Here is a 22,747-nt window from a genome sequence, read left to right as displayed (position 1 = left end):
TTTCATTCCGTTTCACAAGAAACCCACAAGTATTGATAAATCAAACCACCCCAACAGTGTAAGTACAAAAGGTGTTGGATACTACCTAGTTTATAGAATGAAAAAAATTTTTTATATACAGAAGAAACCAGGAAGATGGAAGAAAACATATCACTGAAACCCTTTTAATAGTAGATATTCAGAACTTGCAATAAAGAAGAAAAAAAAGTAAACACTGAAAATATAAAAAGGAAGAAAACAACATGATGTACATTCATATTCCACTATATCAGAAAGAAGTATTTCTGAAAACATACAGAGGATATGTAAACAATATAAAATCAGAACAGTATTAAGAAACCACAATGTAATGCAACGTGTTAGTAAACACCAAGTAAATTAAAAAGACCTAGTGAAGAAAAAATACAACATTCTCTGTGAAGGTGAGTTCCAATATGTTGGAAAAGAAAAGGAACAACCAAGTTAAGAGCTCAAGGACAATGGATAATAAAACTTTGGTAATATCGACCTATTTGCAGTACCCCATCATACGAAAGGTGAAGGCCATTTGATAAATTGGAATACTACTAAAATAACCCCTATAAACATAAGAAACAGAATTATAAAATATTTTTACAGATATCTAACTGATAACACTTTTAGTCAACATATTGTTAAAAATGGGAAAATTCACACACACCTCTTAAAACATTAAGAAAAAGTTCTGCTTTGCAGTGTTGATCATATTTGGCTCTCAAAAAATATGAAAGTGCATCCATATTTTTGTTGTTATCAACATACATGGATCATTTTGGGCAGAACAATAAGGTATAATATTATATACAAGTCCATCAAGTTTCACCAAAATCCATTCATTTTGACTAAACTACAGAGAAAAAATAGTGTGAAAAAAATCAGTCTCCATGTTAGTAGACAGGAATTTTTTTTATTTTAGTGACCTTAATTGTCCAAAAACTAATCATGTCTAAGAAGGGTCAAAATTTAAAATGTATAACAACTTTCATTCCATTACATTCAGTTGTTTTCAAGAAATTTTGCTGACAAACATGTGATAATAAGTTATTTCATGTTCTAATGGGAAGACCTACCCCCTTCTACGGACGTCCTTGAACGTAGCAGCAAATTACTAGCCAAAATTTAAGGAAACAGTTGGTTATTAGTATATAATTGATAATTAGATTTAGGTGATCATATAGGTTAATAACTATTATAGCAGTTGATATCTGATCTCCATAGCTTTACCAGAAGCAATCAGTAACAAACTTGTTTAATTCAATTGTTGTTTTTATATACAAAATTTTTATTTTTACATGTAAAAGAAGGTTTTCTTATCTTTTCAGGATGGAATATTTTATACATTGAACATGTGCACCATGAAAGAAGTTGGAAAAGATTGGCTCAAAACATTGTTAACCCAATTTGGGGGATTGTGTTTGATGGTTGTAATCTGACAAGGGACACTTCTGCTCTTGTGCTAGAAGCTGGATTTTCTAATGTCTCTCAAAATAAATTATATAAACCATTTGGAACGTTTATGGGAATATTTGGTCATCCAACATTGGTGGGCATTGCAATAAAATAAACTTTTGAAGTTTGTTTTTTAAACTTCTTTGGATATATTTGTCCAATCTATATTTTCCATAAGCCGTTATTAATCTAGTAATAAAGGTTTGAGTAATTATGTTTTACTTTGATTTAAGAATATTCCAGTTTGCTTTGCTATACTTAATATAAGTTTCTCTTATATGCTTTCATATATAGTATTTGCAATAAAAAAGTAAAATTACTTATTATTATTAACATTTTGTGAAACAAAAGTTTGGATCTTTCAGCAAATAACTGTATATGGTGGTCATAAATGTCAGTTTTACACAATAAAGGAACGTTTTTTTCCTATTCATAAACTATTTAGAAAGTTGTTTTTGCTTATTGTGTTTCATAAAGTGTTTAAATATGCTAATAATATGAAAATGTTTAATAACAAAGAAAGTGATGTGACATTTTTGTTAATGCTGATTAATGACTAACTAAGAAATAGAAATAATTGCTTAACTGATCTAGTATTGAAACATTTTGTGTCCAAAGATTTATTGTCAGCCCAACTTGCCAAGGACTTGATGGAGCTTGAAGAAGTGCTCATAAGGAGGCTGATATTGAAGTCAAACCCCTGGTTAATACAAGAATAACAAAAATCCTATTTAACTTTATGGTGAGTGAGTGGATGATACACACTGACATGTTTCTACTGTTATGAATAAATAAATGTTTGGGCATGCTAGAAGGTGCCTGATGAATTATCACAATAAAGATAGTTTCTTGGTATTAACGAATCAAATTGAACAAAAACTGCTTCAACAGCCTTTTGTGCCTTAAAGGCACAATCACTCTAACATCCCATCATGCTTATAAGCTGTTACTTATGAGAATTACTTATCATGTGCCTTGAAATTTCATTAATTTTTCACAAACAATCTCTGTAGAAACATCCTGTCATATTACATTATTATTAGACACCATATTTTATTAAAATTGAATGAATTAATTCAGCAGTTACCAGCTTGTCCTGACTGTTAAAATAACATAAATTGATACATTGGCATTGGTAAATTTTTATATTTTAATAGAAGTGCTGATAAGAGCAATCACCCTGATAAACAAATTTTAATCAGAGTAATTTGTAGCTATTGTACTCTTCACAGACACAAGACTGGTTGAGATGGGTGGTATGAATTTCTTACCATGTGTTTTTTCATATGTAAAGAATCTCTCATTTTAAAATGCCTGATGGAGCTAAGACTGAGATGGTTGCAGTAAGATAGATGCTTCTTCTAGATGATATCTTCACCTTTCACATGTATGATTCTGTTGCAGTATATCTAAGAAGAGTCCATCAATGGATATATGAAACAAAGCAGACTTCAAATAGAAAGCAGAAAAATTTGCAATTAGTTATATTCCAGAAGTTATGTATGGAGTTGTTACAGATTCTGCAGAAACCAACTATAGTGGAACCACTCTAAGCGGCCACCCCTCAGATTCGGTCACCCCTTGAAAGCGGTCATTCAATCACAGTCCCTTTTTTGTTTACATAATCCCTAATTATGTGCAGTGGAACCCTCTAATCAGGCCAGTTTCTCTCAGTCCTGAAGGTGGCTGCTTTAGAGTGGTTCCACTTTAGTCAAAAACTATTCTTAATACTTGATGAAACAAAACCTAAACCATGTTATTGATGTTTGTGACTAGCTGTTACAAGATAACTGCATTGTTTTCTGCTTGACTAAAACATAAGTGAATTTTAAATGGATTGCAAATGTTGATCTAGTATTTCACTTTCTGAAACTTGCTTTAGTAAAGCTTTGTTATTAGATTATCCTAGATAAGACTATCCATTCCCAATTTATATTAATGCCAATAATAGTACAGTTTGAGTGATATTATTGCAAATGCAAATTGAGTGGAAAAGGCGATCACTTACCCTAGTAGTATGTTGACGGCTTCTGGATGTAAATACTGCATAACAAAGAAGGAGCTGCTTTTGTATATAGTATATGTCAGCCATTATCACCTTCACCTGTATGGTAGGAAGTTCACTATTTGAGAAAACTATATGCATCATACAATATCATCTTATAAACTTCAACAATGATTTGGATCAAATCATGAAAGGAGTAACATACTATTGTATGTCATAATCTGTAGCTGTTATTCAAAAAGATTAAAAATAAGAGCCAAATTGTATATGTTTGGTGGATATCCATATTCATTGCAGCTGAAATTCCTTGCAGAAGTAGTGACTGTTGACCATACAGTGATGATTTCACTGGCAAGTTGATTACATCTTTCCTCACATGTTTAAAAATAATTCTATTAGTGACATGAATATTTATAAATACACAATAAAGAAAATATTTATTTATGTTTTAATATTTAATTTATTACTAGTAGTTTCAAATTGATAAATTTTGGTAACTCTGAAAGTAGATATCCTTTCATCATGGTGGTAAAGGAATTGCAAATGTTCATGACAGTATTCTAAAGGGGAACATGTATGTTCTCATTGCAGTAAAAGTTAAAGGACAGCATTCCTACAAAAAAGCAAGTGTTAAACTTAAAGCTTTGTTTTCTATTGTCTAGTCTGTCATTGTTCTTAAATACTTAATTGTCCAGTATCTATGCTGTACAAAAGAAAGGATAATTGGAACATATAGTAACATTAAACCTATGAAAATGATTTAAAAACTAGTGCTGATGACCCCCAAGAAATATGTTTCACTTTGTTATAAGTTGGCTACAAACGTCTGCATTTGTTACAAGCTTCTAAACCATACAGCTATTCAAACACTTAGAGAAAAGAAATGCAGCAGACAGTTATCTGTTGGCTAGAACTCAATGTAATCATGGATACATTAATTGAGATTGGTTCAGATGATTACAACTGTAAGTGAATAACATGTCAATGTAAAGTTGGTTAGAAACAGACTTCACAAGACTGGTCTGTATTAAGCTATTCATCTGATGAGGTACATTGTGTCCACAGAAATGTACAAGCAGCTTACCTACAATGATACTAAGCTAAGAATCTGTTCAATGAACCATGTAGACATGAATGAGTTATGCTTCACCCCATAGATACATAACAGGGGTACATTCATTTAAGAATAATCTGGAAACAGATTCAAGCTTGCTTTGCATATAAGAAAAAAAATACACATAGCACTGGTGGAAGTCTGGTATGGCTCCTCATTCTACTATATGCTAGTGCAATTGATCCTGCTTTTGGTGTGATAAGTTATAATTTCTGCCCTCACTGTACTAAACACTGCTCAACAAATACCTTGAAAAAGTGGGAATTAAACAAATGGAGTGGTCTGTGTGACCATGGACTTCAATGCTATCAAGAATTATGTTAAAGATACCATGGAACAAACCTTTTTAGAGTAGCGTCTTAAAATGTAATTAGTACATTGAATTAAAAAAAAACTTCTAAAATTTCTTTGGTATCTCCAGTTGTAAAAAAAAAAAAAAAAAAAGGCATAAACTCTAAATATGGAAAGCCACTCCTTTATCAAATGTCCCATGGCAGCAGAACAGTCAATCGTGTTTCAGATCACTTGACAGATGCCTACTTTTGATACAAAGGAAGTGGGCTGCAGGAATGACATTAGTTCTTAACAGTGAATATACATTTTATAGCTAAATTACGAATGTAGATATTAATTGTATAAATACAAGTAAATAGTTGATTCAAAATTTGGCTGAGCATGAACCGGTGGTTATTGTATCAGATTGTGAAGCTAAGGTTATGTAGTTCACATCCTAATGTCACCAAATCGTCGTAAATGCAAATGAAAAAAAAACACCTTAAATATTTGTTTGTTTTAGAATTTCGCGCAAAGCTACTCAAGGGCCGCTAACCGTTCCTAATTTAGCAGTGTAAGACTAGAGGGAAGGCAGCTAGTCATCACCACCCACCGCCAATTCTTGGGCTACTCTTTTACCAACGAATAGTGGTATGAACCGTCACGTTACAACGACCCCACGGCTGAAAGGGCGAGCATGTTTGGTGCGACGGGATTCGAAACCGCGACCCTCATTACGAGTAAAACGCCTTAACATACCTGGCCATGCCGGAGTTATTTACGACAATGTAGATGTGCAGAATGATACCGTAAAACTCTATTTTTATTAATTGGAATAGATTTTTGCTTTATTCGTTTCTGAATAATTGGAAAGAGCCCATCTAAGAATAGCAATGATTAATAAAGCGAAAATGCATAATAATAATATTCTAAAAATAACATTTTTTGTTCTTTTATTTATTGGTTTTGACAATTTACTTTAGCGAATTGTAAAAATTGATCCAAAAAGTGCTTACTTCGAGTTATCACAAAGTAAGTTTAACTTTTATAAGTCAGCTTTTTTGGTAAAAGGTGTAGTAATTCATCAATACATAACACATAAATAGTTTAATAACTAATTGGTTTAATTAAAATAAGTGTAAAATAGTATTTCTATTAAGTTAAACGTTATGTCTACTTTATATACATATAATTATACGAATGTCAACGAAGCATTTTGTTCTTTAGGCCTAGTTAGGTTAGAGCAATTACTATTATGTAGATATGGTATTATTCTATTAAGTTAGATTTAAACGTTGATGATTTATCATGCATTAGAAACCATTAGTACGTTTGAGAACTTTAAAGGTTAATTAAACAAAAAGAAGAAGACGTATTGGTTTCTATTACGAAGCCTTTAACAATAACAGACAGTTCAAGTTCCAAAACCTATTACTACTGTCAGAAACCAATGGACCCAGAATTTATGATAAAATCACATAAACTGCAGATTTTTTTTTTTTTTCACATTCCCCTTAACCATAAGTATATTAACATAGCGCATGGGATCTGTACATGTCTATGTTATGTATTACAATTTCAAATAGCCTGAAACTGAGTTAAATGATATATATGTAAAAACGGCTCTTTCGGGTTGAGAAAATATTTTACGTAGAGGAGCGAACAACGTTTCAACCTTCTTCGGTCATCGTCAGATAGAAGACTCAATATTATATGTTTGTAAAACCTGACGATGACCGGAGAAGGTCGAAACGTTGTTCGCTCCTCTACGTAAAATATTTTCTCAACCCAAACGAACCATTTTACATATATATTTTCTCTACAAGTGGGTGTTCTCGACATCAAAGAGTTAAATGATAATTTAGATTTAGATTTTTATTAGATGTCGATATGTATCCAATATATAATATTTTCCATCAAGATCGATACACAGTTTTCTTTCTTCATACAGTATATTTCAATATATAAATAATAATATAAGTTATAACGGTTATACGGTTATTACAAATAAAGATTTAGATACAAAAGTTTCACAAACATATAATATTGAGTCTTCTATCTGGTGTAGAACAGATAGCCCACTGTATAGCTTTGTGCTTACTTTCAAACAAACCAAGCTATCTGCTCTGGAACTGGATATTTTATCGAGGGTTTACGATAAGCGAATTAATTCTGAGTTGATATAGGTAAAATTCACATAACGGTTAGCTAGCAAGCTCTTCGCTGATCACACGTGAGTTTTCACCTCTGAAATTATATAATGTCTTCGCAAAAATACTAACGTCCGACGTTCATCCGCGGAAGTTAAACGGTTTGTAATGCTCGAAACCTATACATATTCCTAATTAATAAGCTTTAATCACAGTTATAGCTTTCGAGGTTTATAGTATACCAACCATAGCAAACCAATAATATATAATGTCTCTTTGTGCGTTGCGTTGGTTATCTTTCATTTTGTTTATTTCTTTTGAATTTCGCGCAAAGCTGCGCGAGGGCTATCTGCTCTAGCTGTCCCTAATTCAGTAGTGTAAAACTCTCGGGCTACTCTTTTACTAAAGAATAGTGGAATTCGACGTACCTAATAACACCCCCATTACTAAAAGGGCGAGTATGTTTGGTGTGACGGGGATTCGAACCCAGGACCTGAGGGTCGAATCAAGCGCCCTAACCACGTGGCCATTTACTTTCTATAAGCGATAGACATAATTCTAGAAATTTCAGCTAAAACAACAATACTATCATTTACATACACATTTATATATTGTTGATTCTTACACTTGAGAACCTTCTGTAACTCTAGTGAATAGACGAGAATATCGCAATACAGATTTTAAACTACAAGTTACATGCACTTCTGTTTGTTTTTGGTTTTCTTATAGCAAAGCCACATCGGGCTATCTGCTCAGCCCACCGAAGGGAATCGAACCCCTGATTTTAGCGTTGTAAATCCGGAGACATACACATGCACTTCTAAATATATATTTAACAGAAACAAATGGCGATTTAAAAATAAATATATATTAGCAAATCCGTTTCAGTCTCTCACAAGTTACTGACCAACAGGCCCTTGTTCAATCTCAGAACTCGTCAGTTGGGCTGGATGACGAAATAAAAGAAATGTAAAGTATTGTGCTGTATATAAATTAAAAGCGTTTCCATTTCAGAAAAGTAAAGGTTAAAATTTATAGATTTAAAATATTATACTGCATGTATAAATGTTATTTCGGGGATTGTTTTGTCTCTTATCGTGCAGTTTCACTGACGAGGCGCAGATATCCTAGTTGCTTTGCGCCATAACACGCCAAACCCACCCACCCACAGACGAATTTTGGTAGTTAACGAAGAGCCTCTTGGGTAGTGACTTGTGGAAGACAATAGGTACCGTATTTTATGAGTTGTAAGACGCTACATCGTGGAAGAGAAACCCTAATTTTGGAAAGACAATTCTAAGATAAAAATATTTTGACTCAGCAACCAACACTTTAATCCAGCCTTGACTTTTTTAATCTACTGAGTAAATACTGTTAAATACACCACATTCTTTACAGTATATCGACAATATTAGTTAAATTGAATGTTTTATGCTATTGAAAATACTTGTAATTGGTAAGAACTGAGATTAAGATCTGTATAAGAGGCCGTTTTGAGTAGACCCAAAGCTAACCCATCACTTTTGTCTTGGAAGACGCATGGGGATTTTACAAGGTATTTAAAAAAAAAAGCGCTTCTTACAAGGCGTAAAATACGGGTAAACCTGATATGCTATTTTTTATGCACCTTTGATTTTGAATCTGAAATGGACAAATAAAAATAAAAGAAATGTGGTGATAGACGACATGTGATCCTTTCGTTTGGTAGGGTATTTTAATGTTATTGTGTATAGTATTTTTGAGTTGGTGGGAATAATGCTTTGTAAAGTATATGTGTGGAAGCTGTTTTCCAGTTGACAACAGATATTCAAGGGAATCTTCTCACTTAGGCAGCAAAATATGAACTATCTCTTCACCTATTTGGCGAGTTTAAACCCAGGCCTGTTAATGCGTCACTCTAGAACGTGAACAAACGGACAACTACACTTTACGCGATTTGTATTTTAAAGTTTTAAAATTATTGCTTATAAACTATTTTAGTGTAATGTGCTTTATCCACTATGAGTATCGAAACCCTAATTTTTAGTATTACAAACCTTAAGGCTTGCGTTGAATCGCCGGGAGGCTTTAGGCTGGATTGTGCGTATTAAAGGCAGTTTTTCGTGATGACAAAAACCCGCTTGAAGTGAAAATTTATTTCCAAAATAAAGTAGAGATGGCCTAAGAAAGTCGAAACGTTGTTCTGTACTTTAGTTTAATTAAAGTACTAATACTTATACCAGCCGTCTAAAGGTAGTTTTATTGGGGTCACTCTTTCAAAATGGTGTTGGATGTTAATCTCACTTTTGGAATAACTGTATGATCGTTATTAACATGGGTAGGCAAAGGTGCTTGAAAATGAGTTTCAAATGTGAAAAGTTTTAAAATTGTAACTGATGATTTGAATTTTTATAAAATAATTACGAATAAAGTGCTAAAATATTTGAAATTATGCCGTGATATTTTAAATATGTTACGTTTAAAGATGTATTTATACATTTTGATAGTTTATTGTTTCAAAGTAAATACCTTTAGCAACACTAATTTGTGACGTAAAATATTAAATGAATTAAAATTGTTCTTGAAATAGAAAATTATTATATGTTGAACTTTTAATGGAAAAATAATTATTAAATTTAAGATACGTGTGTACAGTCTACACAATTGGACTATCTGTGCTGTACTCACCACAGGCATTGAAAGCCGAATTTTTTATCTATTTAAATTTTTAGACTTGTCGCTGTGTACTGGGTGCTTTTTAGTGTTCATAATTTCACATTCTCGTTCAGGAAATTGGTCATTTTATAATGGATAATTTTTAACTAATGAGTCATATTTTTTCAGGAACGAACATCTTTGAAGGTTATAGATTTACCTATGTTTTTCGTTTGTTTTCAGAAACAAAAATAATAGATATAGAACCAGCTTTCGAAATAAAGTATCCGAAAAGAGAATTAAGAAAGTGTTTAGTCCTAGCGCTTCTTGAGATTACCTTGAAGAAACCTGCTGATCCTATTTGGTTATTGGGACCCTTTATTAATGTCATCTTTAAATTTTGGATTAAAATTATAAAATGAGCAAAAAGAAAAAAAATGCATTTATCCTCAAACAGAGACATACTTAGATGTACTAGCAAAACTGATAAAACAGGGATTGTGTCTTATAAACTAAGTGTATAATTTATGAAAGATTGCTAGAACCTAATAAAGTCATGTATTCACTTTTTTCGAAAACTATGCTTCCTCCCAGTAACAAAAATCGCAGCTTTTTGTTAAATGTTTAACAAGCTAATTTAAATACTTGTTTTTTTCAAATAAGAATATTTTATTGTTGCTCAGTAATATCGTTTCGAACTCAATTCTAAATTTATATTGGATTAGACTTGTGTTTATTTGATGTGAGGTCAATAAACGACCGAATTTTAGTCATATGAGTTCCACAGGATAGTAGGAAATTGCTTAATGTTATCATAATATTTAATATTGCTTGTTTTTCTTTTCGAAAACAAATTTAAAGAATAGGCAAATTTTAATAGAAGAACTATTTTTACATTTAGTAGGATATCTTGTGATGCGTGCAATTAATAGTGTTGTACATCAAACAATAAGTTTGGCTGACAAAATTTTTTTTTTAGCCGCAGATGTATGTGGTAAATTAGTTCCTCCATTTTTCTTTTGTTTGGGATTTGAAGACATTGTAAATAACATATATAACATTATAGGCTATGTTTCACTGTTAGCTTAGATGTGGATATAGCACTGAGTCTCCTAAGATGCCTGAGACTTCATGATATATCGTGAGTACTACAGATAACAATAAGTGTACCGATTTGATGAATCAACATACAGTTGGTTTCAGTAGATATTAGTTCTGAAACAGGGCTGTAGAAATACTTATTAGCTGCCATAAAAATACATAAACTTTTGAAGAATTTATTAAATTCACTCGTTAACTGGTAATGGCCAATTTGTTTCCTGTTCGAAATATTACAGCATTGTTGTATCTCGCGTGTGGTAAATTTATTTCAGTTTGATTGGCTGATTTAAATTGAGCACAAAGCTACACAGTGGGCTATCTGTACTCTGCCCACCAAGGGTATCGAAATTCAGTTTCCAGCGGTATGAATCCGCAGACAGACTGCTGCCATTGGGAAGGGGTGTATTTATTTCAACTTGATTCTTATAAACTAAGAATAAAAGTAAAATATTAGTTTTATGTTATAAGTGGACTAAGGTTCTTCTACAGTAGGTCTCTGTGACGTGTTGACAATAAATTGACAGCACATACTCCACTAGTTTTAAAATATAAATGTAAAACATTTTCTTGCCAAAAGTCAACGTAGGCTGGTTCAGTTACATAAATATACAACTGACAAGATAAACTATTTTTATCTAATCTTATTATAATGTGTGTGTTTTCTTATAGCAAAGCCACCTCGGGCTATCTGATGAGTCCACCGAGGGGTATCGAACCTCTGATTTTAGCGTTGTTAATCTGTAGACTTACCGCTTTACCAGCGGGGGGCTTGATTATAATAGTATCTGTTTTAATAATTCACTTATGCTACCCCGTAGGTTACCACAGTCGTATCTTGAACATCAAATAAATGTATTCTTTTCGTCAAAGTCCACACAGGCTGGTACAATTACTTTAGAACACCCTTTGACAAGTTAAATTATTTTCCTTATTGCTATAAAACTGTTAAACTCACTTTCAAATGCCCCTCAGTGGCACTGCAATATGTCTACGAACTCACTCCGCTAGAAATCGGGTTCCGATACCCGTGGCAAGCAGAGCATAGATAACCCATTCTGTAGCTTTGTGCTAAATTCTAAACAAACAAACAAACACTTTCAAATATCAAGCATTAATTCACACGCTAGTTCACGTTTTCTGATTGAAGTTTGCTTCTTTAGTTTTCTCATATTTTTCTTATTAATTAATATGCACTCGTGCGCCATTCATATAAATGATTCATTCACTGAAGTTTCTAGAACTTTCTCTAAATTACGCAAGGCGGTGATTTTACAATACTCATTTAAACGGTAACGAGAAAATTACTCAAAAACGTACAGCCAGAAATATATATGAATGGAACACTACTTCAGACTGCCACGGCCCGCGGGTTCGCATCCTCCTCGCACCAAACATGCTCGCCCTTTTAGCCGTGGGGGCGTTATAAAGTGACGGTCAATCCCACTATTCGTTGGTAAAAGAGTAGCCCAAGAGTTGGCGGTGGGTGGTGATGACTAGCTGCCTTCCCTCTAGTCTTACACTGCTAAATTAGGGACGGCTAGCACAGATAGCCCTCGAGTAGCTTTGTGCGAATTTCAAAAAACAAACAAACAAACAAACAGACTGCCAAAATTTCTGGGTCTAACCTATGACTCAAAGTTAGCATGGAATAACCATTTAAATGAAATTAAAAGTAAAGTCTGGCGAAGAACCAACTATGCTAGAGTCTAACTGGCAAGAACAGTGGAGCATCAACAGACAATACACTAAAATTTACAAAACATATAATAGACTAGTAACTGACTATGCAGCTCCAGCTTGAATTAATGTGACAAAATAATAAAAACCAAGCTGCAAACAATACAAAACACACTCCTTACAATAGCATACAAAGTTCCAAGAACCACATCGTCTAACTTCATTCACAAATATTCAAACATACTAACGTTAGTAGTTAGACTCCTACATAGTACAATAACGCATTTCGATAAAATTGGATAACAAATGAATTATTATGCGACTAGATAGGTACCGCATAGATGATGAAGAAAGTCCTCGACATCTCTCCCAATCAAAATATATTTTAAGCACAAAAAATTTAAATATATATATATATATAAAAGAGGAAAAAAGGCCACCATTAAACTAGATTTCCTACTGATAGGGCAAATCATATCAATAAATCTACGAAAATAATACACGGATATTGCCCTGAAAGGGTCGGAGTAAACTCAGACCACTTTGACCCTAAAGCCATACCAACCTACACTGCATGATCATACAAGTAAAGGAAGGAGGAAGAGGTCAAAGCGCACCTGACCCTCCAGGGTACATATGATTACCTAAATCCCGAAAGAGAGAAAATTACTGAAGATTCAAGTAACGTGACGTCAACAATATTAGTGAACGCTTCCATAACAATGAATTGTAAACACAACGCACTACTTTTACCGAGTTACGTGACCAAAGTTGTCATACCTATCACCTTCAAAATGAGTATCTTTCAACTCTCTTGTTATGAAAAAACAAAGAACTGGACAATCATGAAATATTAAGTCTCAAAATAAATAATAATGTCTGCAGTAAACACTCCTGTATACCCATCTTTCTCTCAAAATCAAAACTGGACAGAATAATTTACATTTTTTATTTCTATAACAGCAATAGCAAAGATATAATTTTAGAATAAAAACAAAATCAACGTTTAAAATGCATATTAAACATTTTTATTTGACCGATGACCAACAAGCAAAGACTACACGTATTGGGTAGTTTTATTGGTATTGAACTCATCGTGGTTTATGAGGGTGGTATAAGTACTGTACTTAAGCAATCAATGTAACTTTTCAAAACTGTGTATTATTACAAACTAACATTTATCTTTATTTAATTACGCAGAATTTCTATCTGCACTCAAATGTTCAATTCACTTCGAATGTTAGGTTCATTTAAAATTACTGTTTTACGCCAGTATATTGAAAAACCTGTTTTTACAATGTTCTCGACAAGAAAATAAATTAATATCTTATTATCACGTACATAACGGTTATGCTCGTTAAGATGATATTTCAAATTACGTTTAGTTTGACCAGTATATTTCGTGTTGCATTTATACATAACTTGATATATAAACTTTTTTCTCTAACATCTTTAATATTTAGTGCTAGGAAGTATTATTTTAATTTTGTTAACTGGTATGAAAATAAGAACAAAATTATGTTTTCTTAATACACTGGCGATTTGGATAGTTATACATTGTATGTAGGTTAATTTTACTTATGTTATTAATTTTTTATTATCGTAGACATTAAATCTCTCTGTCTGGTCGGGATTTGGGTATAAAAACACGGGAGGGACAGGTTCATAATAACCTCTTCATCCGTTCTGTACGTTGAGGTACAGCTTCTGTTAAATGTATTTATTAATGCTTCATGAGGGCCAGGAATGCATCAACAAAGTAAACTTAGGAAAGGTAAATATTCCATAGTGTCGGGGAAAATGAAAGGTTTGGAACAAGACGGGCCGATACCCTGAGATCGAGGAGACAGAATCAGGTAAGAAAATCTGCAATATGTGAAACAGTGGATAAATCAGTGGAAAGCCCTCAACTTATTATCTAACTGCAGAAAACATTCCATTTACGTCAAATGAGTTCAAAATGAAGCTATTTGCCATGATAAGCCTGACCTCTTTGTCAAGGACCACATAAAAAAGCAAGCATGAAGACAGAGAACAAGAAGGACAGGATAAAGCACCAGTGATCGAAGTTGATGAAAATGGGAGTGAGACATAGGAAGAAGTTATGAAGGGATAAGATGGAGCTGTAGAAGCCATGGGAACCATGACTGAGCATTCAGAAGAGCTTGACACAGAGTAGTATGGATGATTAAAATTACTTGGTGGAAAAGTTGAATGGGACGATAAACATATAGGTATCTGTTACTACAATCCTCGCTAAAAGCATCAACAGCCAGAACAAAAGGACGAAGGTTGGTTGGTTGGTTTGATGTCACAAAGCAGATAGGCTTTCTGCACCAGACATCCGGTAAAAGTTAAAGTAAATTTAGTAAAATGCATTAAAAAATTAAGGTAAAACAAAAGTTAAAAACATAAACAGAATTAAAACCAATGTTTACATTTAGTCTACAACAGTAAAAGAAAAAGTACAGTAACACAAGTTGTAAAGGACTTTCTGTAGCATAATTGTAATTATCGTAACTCGCCAGGAAGATTAACAGGCAAGTTCAAAAACCACCGTCAGTCACCTGAAGTTGGCCTTTCTAGTCCTGGTTCTGAGTCACTTGACGTTATGGTCATTTTTAGAAAGTAAAGTAATAAACGTTTTAATAATAACTCGCCGGGATGACTAACGGGTAGTTCAAACAACAGCATTAGTCACCTGAAGTTGGCCTTTCCAGTCCTGGTTTCGCGTTATTTGATGTTACGGCCATTTTTTAAACTTCAAATCGAACTAGGTAGACTTTGATTCTGAAAACTAAAAACATTTCCAAGGTGGACAGTGTCACCATCACCAATAACACTGTCTTACGTTATGCACAAACGTTGGGCCAGACCACGTTTAAAATGGTGCTGTCATTGAGAGTTGTAACAATGGCAAGACAGTAAAATGTGGTTTATTGTGACCCGAATGTTACACAGACAACACATTGATGCATCAGTCCCAGATAAAAGAAAACAATGAGTTAAAAACTGACCAATGCGTAGTATAGTTAGAACAACTTCCTTTTCCGATCCTTACGGAAGTACGACGGCTAAAATCCAATATAGGGTTTTATTTGGAAAAGCTTGTTTTTACGTTGCTCACTCCAAGTCGACTGCCAACTGGCATGGAGCCGAGCCTTGAAAACAAGACCATAGTCCATGTATGGAACAGGCACAGTGGTGATAGTGACAGAGCAGATAGATTTAGCTGCGGTATCGGCGAGCTCGTTCCGCGAATACCAACGTGGCCCAGTATTCGGGAAAACTAGATAGAAGTAGATGTTAAAGAGAAATGGGCCAGTTGGTTTTGTATATCGGCGAGAACAGGGTGTGAACCAACGTGAAGCGATTCCAGGGCCAGTACAGAAAGAAGCGAGTCAGTATAAATAGCGCAGTTTGAGTTCTGTTTAGTTTCTATGTGATACAGGGCAAGAGAAATGGCGTATAGTTCAGCAGTGGACACAGAAGCTGTAGATGGGATACTGTGTGCAACCATCGAACCACAATAAACCATGGCAGAGCCTACACAGTTACCTGATTTCGAACCATCTGTAAAAATAGGAATAGAAGGATGGTTCAAAAGATATTCAGCAAATAACAGACAGTATTTCCAATTGGGAGTGTCTGCTTTTCTTAGATAACTTAAAGACAGGTCACATTTGGGGACTGTAAGTGGGATGGGCTGACCAGTGGATACAATAATGTTATCCAAGGACAGACCCAATTCATCCAATTGAACCTGGACATGAAGGCCAAAGGAGCAATGGCAGATTGCCTGTTCTGAAAAAGTATGGCCTACTGAAGAAGGAAAACACAACCCCAGGGATGCTTTGGTATGGAATACCAAAGTTTTGAAGCATATAGTAAAGACAGTTGCAAACAGCGGAGGTGCAAAGAAGGTTCATGAGACTATGTATAAGCTCTGAACTGGGGACTGCAAAAGCAGTGCAGAGCAGAAGTCCTTGATGATAAATGGGGTCCAGCATCTTCAAGGCTGATGTTCTGGCAGAGCCATAGACCAATGATCCATAGTTGAGTTTCGTGTCGAATAAGAGCACAATATATCTTTAGCACAGAGCATCGATTCACCCAAGTGGTGGAAAAGAGGACACAGAAGATGTCCAGTGCTCTTGTACATTTGACCTGTAGCTGCTTAATGTGTGGTATAAAGGTCAGCTTATGGTCAAAGATAAGCCCCAAGAACATTGTTTCAGGGGCCACAGGCAGCACAACTTCACCAATACAGAGTTCAAGATCAGGGTGAATACCCTGTTGGCAGCAAAAGTGCATGCAAACAGTTTTAGAGAGAGAGAGTTAAAGCTGTTTGCTGTGGTCCACTTCAGTAAATGATTTAGGGTAGTCTGTAGCTGCTGCTCAATACACCTCATGTTTGATGACTGACATGATGAGAAAGTCGTCAACATAGAGCCCGTTTGCAACAGTAAGAGGGAGTTGTTCAGTGATAGCTTTAATCTTTATACTGAAAAGTGTGACACTCAAAATACAGCCCTGAAGGACTCCAGAATCCTGTAGAAAACAAGTAGTGGGCAAGAGGAGGTTGTTTGATTCGAAAAATCAAATGAGGTGAGCATTAACCATCCTCTCTAAGGTTTTACAGAGACAGCTCATCAAAGCAATTGGACAGTAGTTTGAAGGAATCTTGGGGCCCTTCCGTGGCTTAGAGAAAGGTAGGACAATAGCCTGGCACCAGGCATCAGGAGAAACATTATCCTGCCAGATCCAGTTAAAAACAATCAGAAGAATAGCAAAAGAAGCAGGAGATAGAGGGTGCAGCATTTCATAGTGTGCATCATTAGGTCCAACCGATGTACTGCCAGACCAATGAAGGGCCATGTTTGAGTTCCACCAGTGAAAATGGACAATTATAGTCATAGAGACAATCAGCTCGAGAAGGAAAGAGGTGATTGCTCTGCTAAAGCCTTGATGGCTAAGAAGGTGGAGGATAAAGCAGAAGTGCTAGATACCCAGCAAAGCTTTCACCTAGAGTATCGGAGATGCTCTGGGTATCAGCTACTTCTAGCCAGCAAGAGCAAGATCGAGAGGGTGACAGAATTATATTGCCCACTGACCTTTCGAATCTTATCCCATATGACTTTGGAACTGGTTGTAAGAAGATATGCCAGCTGTGAACTTAATCCAAGATTCCTTCTGGCTTTGACGTCTTATCCACCAAGCATGTACACGGGCCTGCTGGAAAGCGATGCAGTGTGAGAGTGCGGGATACCTACGAAAAGTATTCTAGGCCCATTTTTGAGCCTTCTGTGCCATGAGGCAAGCAGGATTCCACCACGGACAAGGATATCGTGGAAAACATGTCAAGGTTTCAGGTATACATTGAGAATCTGCTTGTAACTACTGCCACACAGTTGTCTATTGATGGCTTACAGGTGATAGCAAGATCAAGTTCTGTGGGAGCAGTGAAAGAGGGCCAGTTTGCTTGATCTAGCTTTCACCTGGGCACACAGGGTAGATAGCATTGACCATGGCCAGTCTCTCTCAAAATTATAGGAAAATGTTCACTGCCTCGTGAATTACTGTCAACCCTCCAAGAAAAATGAGATAATTGTGAAGGGGGAGCAAAGGTGGGCAAATGCTAATCAACCAATTATGAGGCAAGTTGCTCAGCATGATCCCTAATGTATATAAAAGGTGAGAAAACTAAATATGGAGAGGAAAAATTATCAATGTAATGAAGAAGGACTGGGATAACAATAAATCCATCAAATGGGCAAATCATCACGTACTTGAAAAATTAGGTTTTAAAAATGTCACATTAGGCCTAGCTGATTCTGAAGGTTGGGCTTGGGAAGACACACCAGAATCTGGTGGTGGAAAAGATAATCAAAATCTTCATTGAACTAGCTTGCTCAGAAGAAAGTGCAACAAGTTCAGATGAAGGTTGTTACCCACATAATGATCAATTTTTGGATTATTGCTGACAAATTCAAAGACAGGTCACTCTGATCTGGAGTCTGTGTAAGAGTGCTTGTAGGTAAAGTATGATACCCAGATGGTAACACGAACCTCATAATTCATTTCGGAAATATGAATAAAACAAAAATGCTTGAAGAGAAATGCAAATGTAAGAAAAAAATAACTGGGAAATTGAGTTAAAGGCACTTTCAATGTAACAACACACACAAAAAAAGAAAAGAATAAATCCCACTTCAGAATTAAAACTCACAACTGCAAAGCACAAGAAAAGAACCAAAAAAAAAAACATGAGTACAGCCAAATAAGAATAGATAGAATGGGATAGAAGCAATTACATGTATCATGAGAGTATGCGGCATTCCTATTGGTGGAGGTTTGATGCATGATTGTTTGTATGAGAGATGTATTGAATCAGTCCATTCCAATGGAGATGGTAGGACCTATGGCATGCATAAAAACGTTTTTGCATGTAGAGGGCAACACTGAATGGGAATAGTTATTTATATAAGAAGAGAAGTACCTATCAGAAACACATTTTAAGTGTGGGAAAATTCTAACTGTTGACAAACAAAATCATGCTTTAAAATGTCTAGCAATGTTCTTAAAGCATGTTCATTATAAGAACCTTGTGACAAATACATACTTAAAAACATTGTAAATATTAGTATTTCAACAAATAATATCATAGTTTAAAATGCCAGTTATAAAAACAATTTTTTTAATAAACGATAATAATGTGCTTAAAAACAAATGGAGGTAATGTACTGTATCGAAATGTTTTTCATGCTGGATATTTTTTTAAATGTGCTAGTGTTTGTTAAAACACAGTTCTTATAATAGAATGTTTTAAGGGTGACATATTTGTTAAAGCTACAGTTTTATTTTATTTTTTTCTAAAGGTGATAATGTTTATGAAAACAGTTTTTGTTATGGATATTTATGCAGCATGGTACTGTTTGTGAAATTACTGTCTTAGTATAATATTAATTATTTTGTTCTTGAATCATTTCTTTTTCATGAAATATCACTTTTTTTTTTTTTTATCAAGATGAAATTAATAGTTTAGGACTAATACTTTTTGTCACATTAGTACATTATAAGTATTTTATGATTTTTTAAACTTGAGGTACAAAGAGAAAAAGTTGTTTCAGAGAAAATGTATATACTGTTCTGCAATGGAAATGAAGCTTCCTAAAAAACAAAGATGAGTAGTTTTCGTAAAACTACTTTACAGAACCAAGCATTTAAACAACGAAATTACAGTACTCAATAATAGTTATAATAGTTAGTTATGACTAGGAAACCAGAAAAACAAATTTAAATAAGATGGTTTGAATTGTATCCTTATACATCATACCAAATACATATTGAATCTGATGAGCTTTTGCTATTACAAACTGATACCAGTATTGTAGGATATTTTCTTTAGTAAAGATCTCAACAGCTAAGATCTTCATAGTACTAACTGTTTTAATATCATCAAATAAAGTACACTAGAATTGATATTTTATTTCAAAAGTTGTAAAACTTGGATATGCTAGCTGAAACAGGACCTCTAGTCAACTTATCTAGTGGCCATAACAGTTACTTCCTGTAGTGTATAAATAGTGCCAAGTATGAGATTCAGCTACTGATCACTTTTAATGCTTTTAACACAGAATCAAACATCTACAAAAAACTTATGAAATATTGGGCACAATTTCTTAATATCTTCTAAAGCACTTCCAATACTCTCTTTAAAGTATATATATATACACACACACACACACACGTTTAATACTCCAAACAGTTTGATATTTGTAAATGTTTTAAACAAATGTCTTAGCATGCTAGGTTTGACACATGTAGCACAATGTTAATAAATTAATGTTATTTAGAATACTACAAACAGTTTGATACATTTTATACAAATGTCTTACAATATCACAAACAGTATGACACATTTTACATGTTAATCAAATGTGACTTAAACTACTAAAAAACATTTTTATATGTTCTACAAAATTAAACAAATGTCTTAGAATGGCACAAACAATTTCATACACGTTATACAAAGTTAAACAAATGTCCCTGAAATTTATCACTTTTTTATTTTTCCTGAACATTTACTGGCACTCTTGGCTACAAGTGCTTTCAGAGCAAACCAAACAAGTCCAACATTCTTGTAATACCATGTCCTGAAAAGAAAAATCAATATCTGTAGAACTAATTTTCTTAAAAAATGCCAAACACCATAAAATAACTTAGCTAAAGTTTATGATTATACATTTACAAAATTTTACAAGATATAAAATATTTTTACAGCAGCATAAAGTGATTTTAAAGTGATTTCTAATAAATACTAACAAAAAGTTCAGAATCTGATGTTCTGGGAATAAAATTAGTAGATCCTGCAGTATACAAACATGTGAAAAATGATTTTATTTTGTGCATCAGTATTTTCTTCTACTGTTACAAAGTTAAAGGTTAATAAATAAAAGCCATTGAATACCTATTAAAACTGCATTGACCATTTCTGTTGATAAGTCATTTTCTTTTAAGCACAATTTCCTGCTACATACACCATAGCACATAAATATTTTAATCAATTTCCTGGAACACAACAGTATAAGTTTTTAATATTGCATTTTTATAATACCATTACTTGAAGCCATAATTTGTACAGAATAAAAGGGGACAAGACTGTTCAATGCCCAAGTGATTTTTTCAATAGAAAGGAAGGTCAAAAGCATAATGGTCTCTATTCGTATTATCTCACAAAAGTTTTATAGGAGATAGAAGATGGCTTTTAAAAATACTACTATTAAAACTCTTTTAAAAATAGTCCAGTAAACGACAACAAAGACAGACATGTTTAAAATGATGTAAAATTCTAAAAAAAATAATGATTAGAAACTGTTATTCTGCCTTAAAATGCAGAAAAATTATATTAAAACAACTTTTTTCATAAAATTGTGAAGCTTTGTTCAGGAAATTCACCTATGTAAAATGTAGGCTTAATTTGGAAATGTGTTACAATAGAATATACTACTTTGTATAAAACAAATGTAAACATAGAAGTATCAGCTTACCAATTGTAATTATATGTTTCTGATGGTTCTCATCCAAAAACTTTGTAGAACTCTGACATTTCTTCATATGTTAATGATTGTCTTTCATTTCCTTGTGCTTTTAGTTGAATCAATTTCCTGTATAAATTCTTCTTTCGCTAAGAAAACAAGACAGTGAAAAATGAATGCATAAAAAAACAAACATACATTGTGAAATTATAAAAAATTCCATAAACATGTAATTGCAATCAAACAGTAGTGAAACTATTAGAAACAAGTTTTAATTTGTAATGACATAAACTGCTTCTTGGTGTCAGCAACATTTGATATTATAATTCTTCCATTGCATCACTCTGCTACTTTTTCTTGTACTCACTGAAGGCTGACAGACAATTAATACAACCTGAACTTCAGTAAAGAAATCAAGTTAATAAAGTCCAACAACCCAACGATACAAAAGTAGATTGACTGCAGTCTTAAAAAAGAAAATCAAAAAGTGAAGCAAAAACATCTTCATGACAAAGACTATGATTTAAAATAATAATTTTGTTTTGTAATTTTGGCTCAAAAGAATAGTTCTTCAAATTGTCAAAACTCTATTGTCCATCTCTCAAGTTATCAAGTTATGGTTGACCACACTTGTACTCCACTCTACAGAAGTGAGGCATAGGAAAAAGTGAACAAACTCAAGTAATATTCACAGAGAAAACAGCTTGGAGTGCAACCCCTTATGTATGGTCAATTTTAACATGATGCTTACATAGACATTTGTACTACCTGTGAACCAGAGAGTAGGAGAGTGGAAGATAAGTTAATATAGCAAGTGGTATAACAGATTACACTTTTATGTTGAAAAATAGCATCTTAATAATATGACAAGCAGCAAAGGACCTACTGACATAATGAGAAGGTTTAAAATGAAAGTAAATAAAAACAAGTTTGAATAGTAAAAGATTTAAGAAAATCATTAATTTGAACAGTGAAAAGTTGAACACAGAAAGAAGTTAGAAGTAAAAATGGCACACAGCAAAGTGAAGGAAAAGGTAGAGTTTTGAACAAGTTCATAAGTATATGTCACACCTAAAATAGGCAATAAAGCATCCCAAAGGTAGTGTGTTTTAAACATGTACCTATTAAATTAAGATTATGAGATATCTGAGAAAGATCACTACTGAAGTTAAATTAAAGGAATTTAAGCAAAATGAAAAAATATATAAAATTGAACCAGTTTCAACAGATGAGTTAAATATACATATATTTCTATATGTATCAGTAAAGGTGTTAAATGTAGCTAAGA

The 22,747-nt window shown here is 33.6% G+C and overlaps 1 long non-coding RNA gene across 1 annotated transcript; it reads right to left on the bottom strand.

The window, feature by feature from the left end:
* Positions 1-2,052: 2,052 nt before the first annotated feature.
* LOC143250464 (uncharacterized) lies at positions 2,053-9,183 on the bottom strand. The gene is made up of 3 exons (XR_013028200.1): positions 9,046-9,183; positions 3,476-3,571; positions 2,053-2,876 (listed from the first exon to the last, which is right to left on the bottom strand). It is a non-coding gene; the product is annotated as an uncharacterized LOC143250464 (long non-coding RNA).
* Between the last annotated feature and the right edge of the window lie 13,564 nt (positions 9,184-22,747).

Source organism: Tachypleus tridentatus, chromosome 5 (assembly GCF_004210375.1).
Source record: "Tachypleus tridentatus isolate NWPU-2018 chromosome 5, ASM421037v1, whole genome shotgun sequence".
NCBI classification, from domain to species: domain Eukaryota; kingdom Metazoa; phylum Arthropoda; class Merostomata; order Xiphosura; family Limulidae; genus Tachypleus; species Tachypleus tridentatus.
Note: the sequence above shows the minus strand (reverse complement) of the source record. Positions and strands in the feature narration are given on the sequence as shown.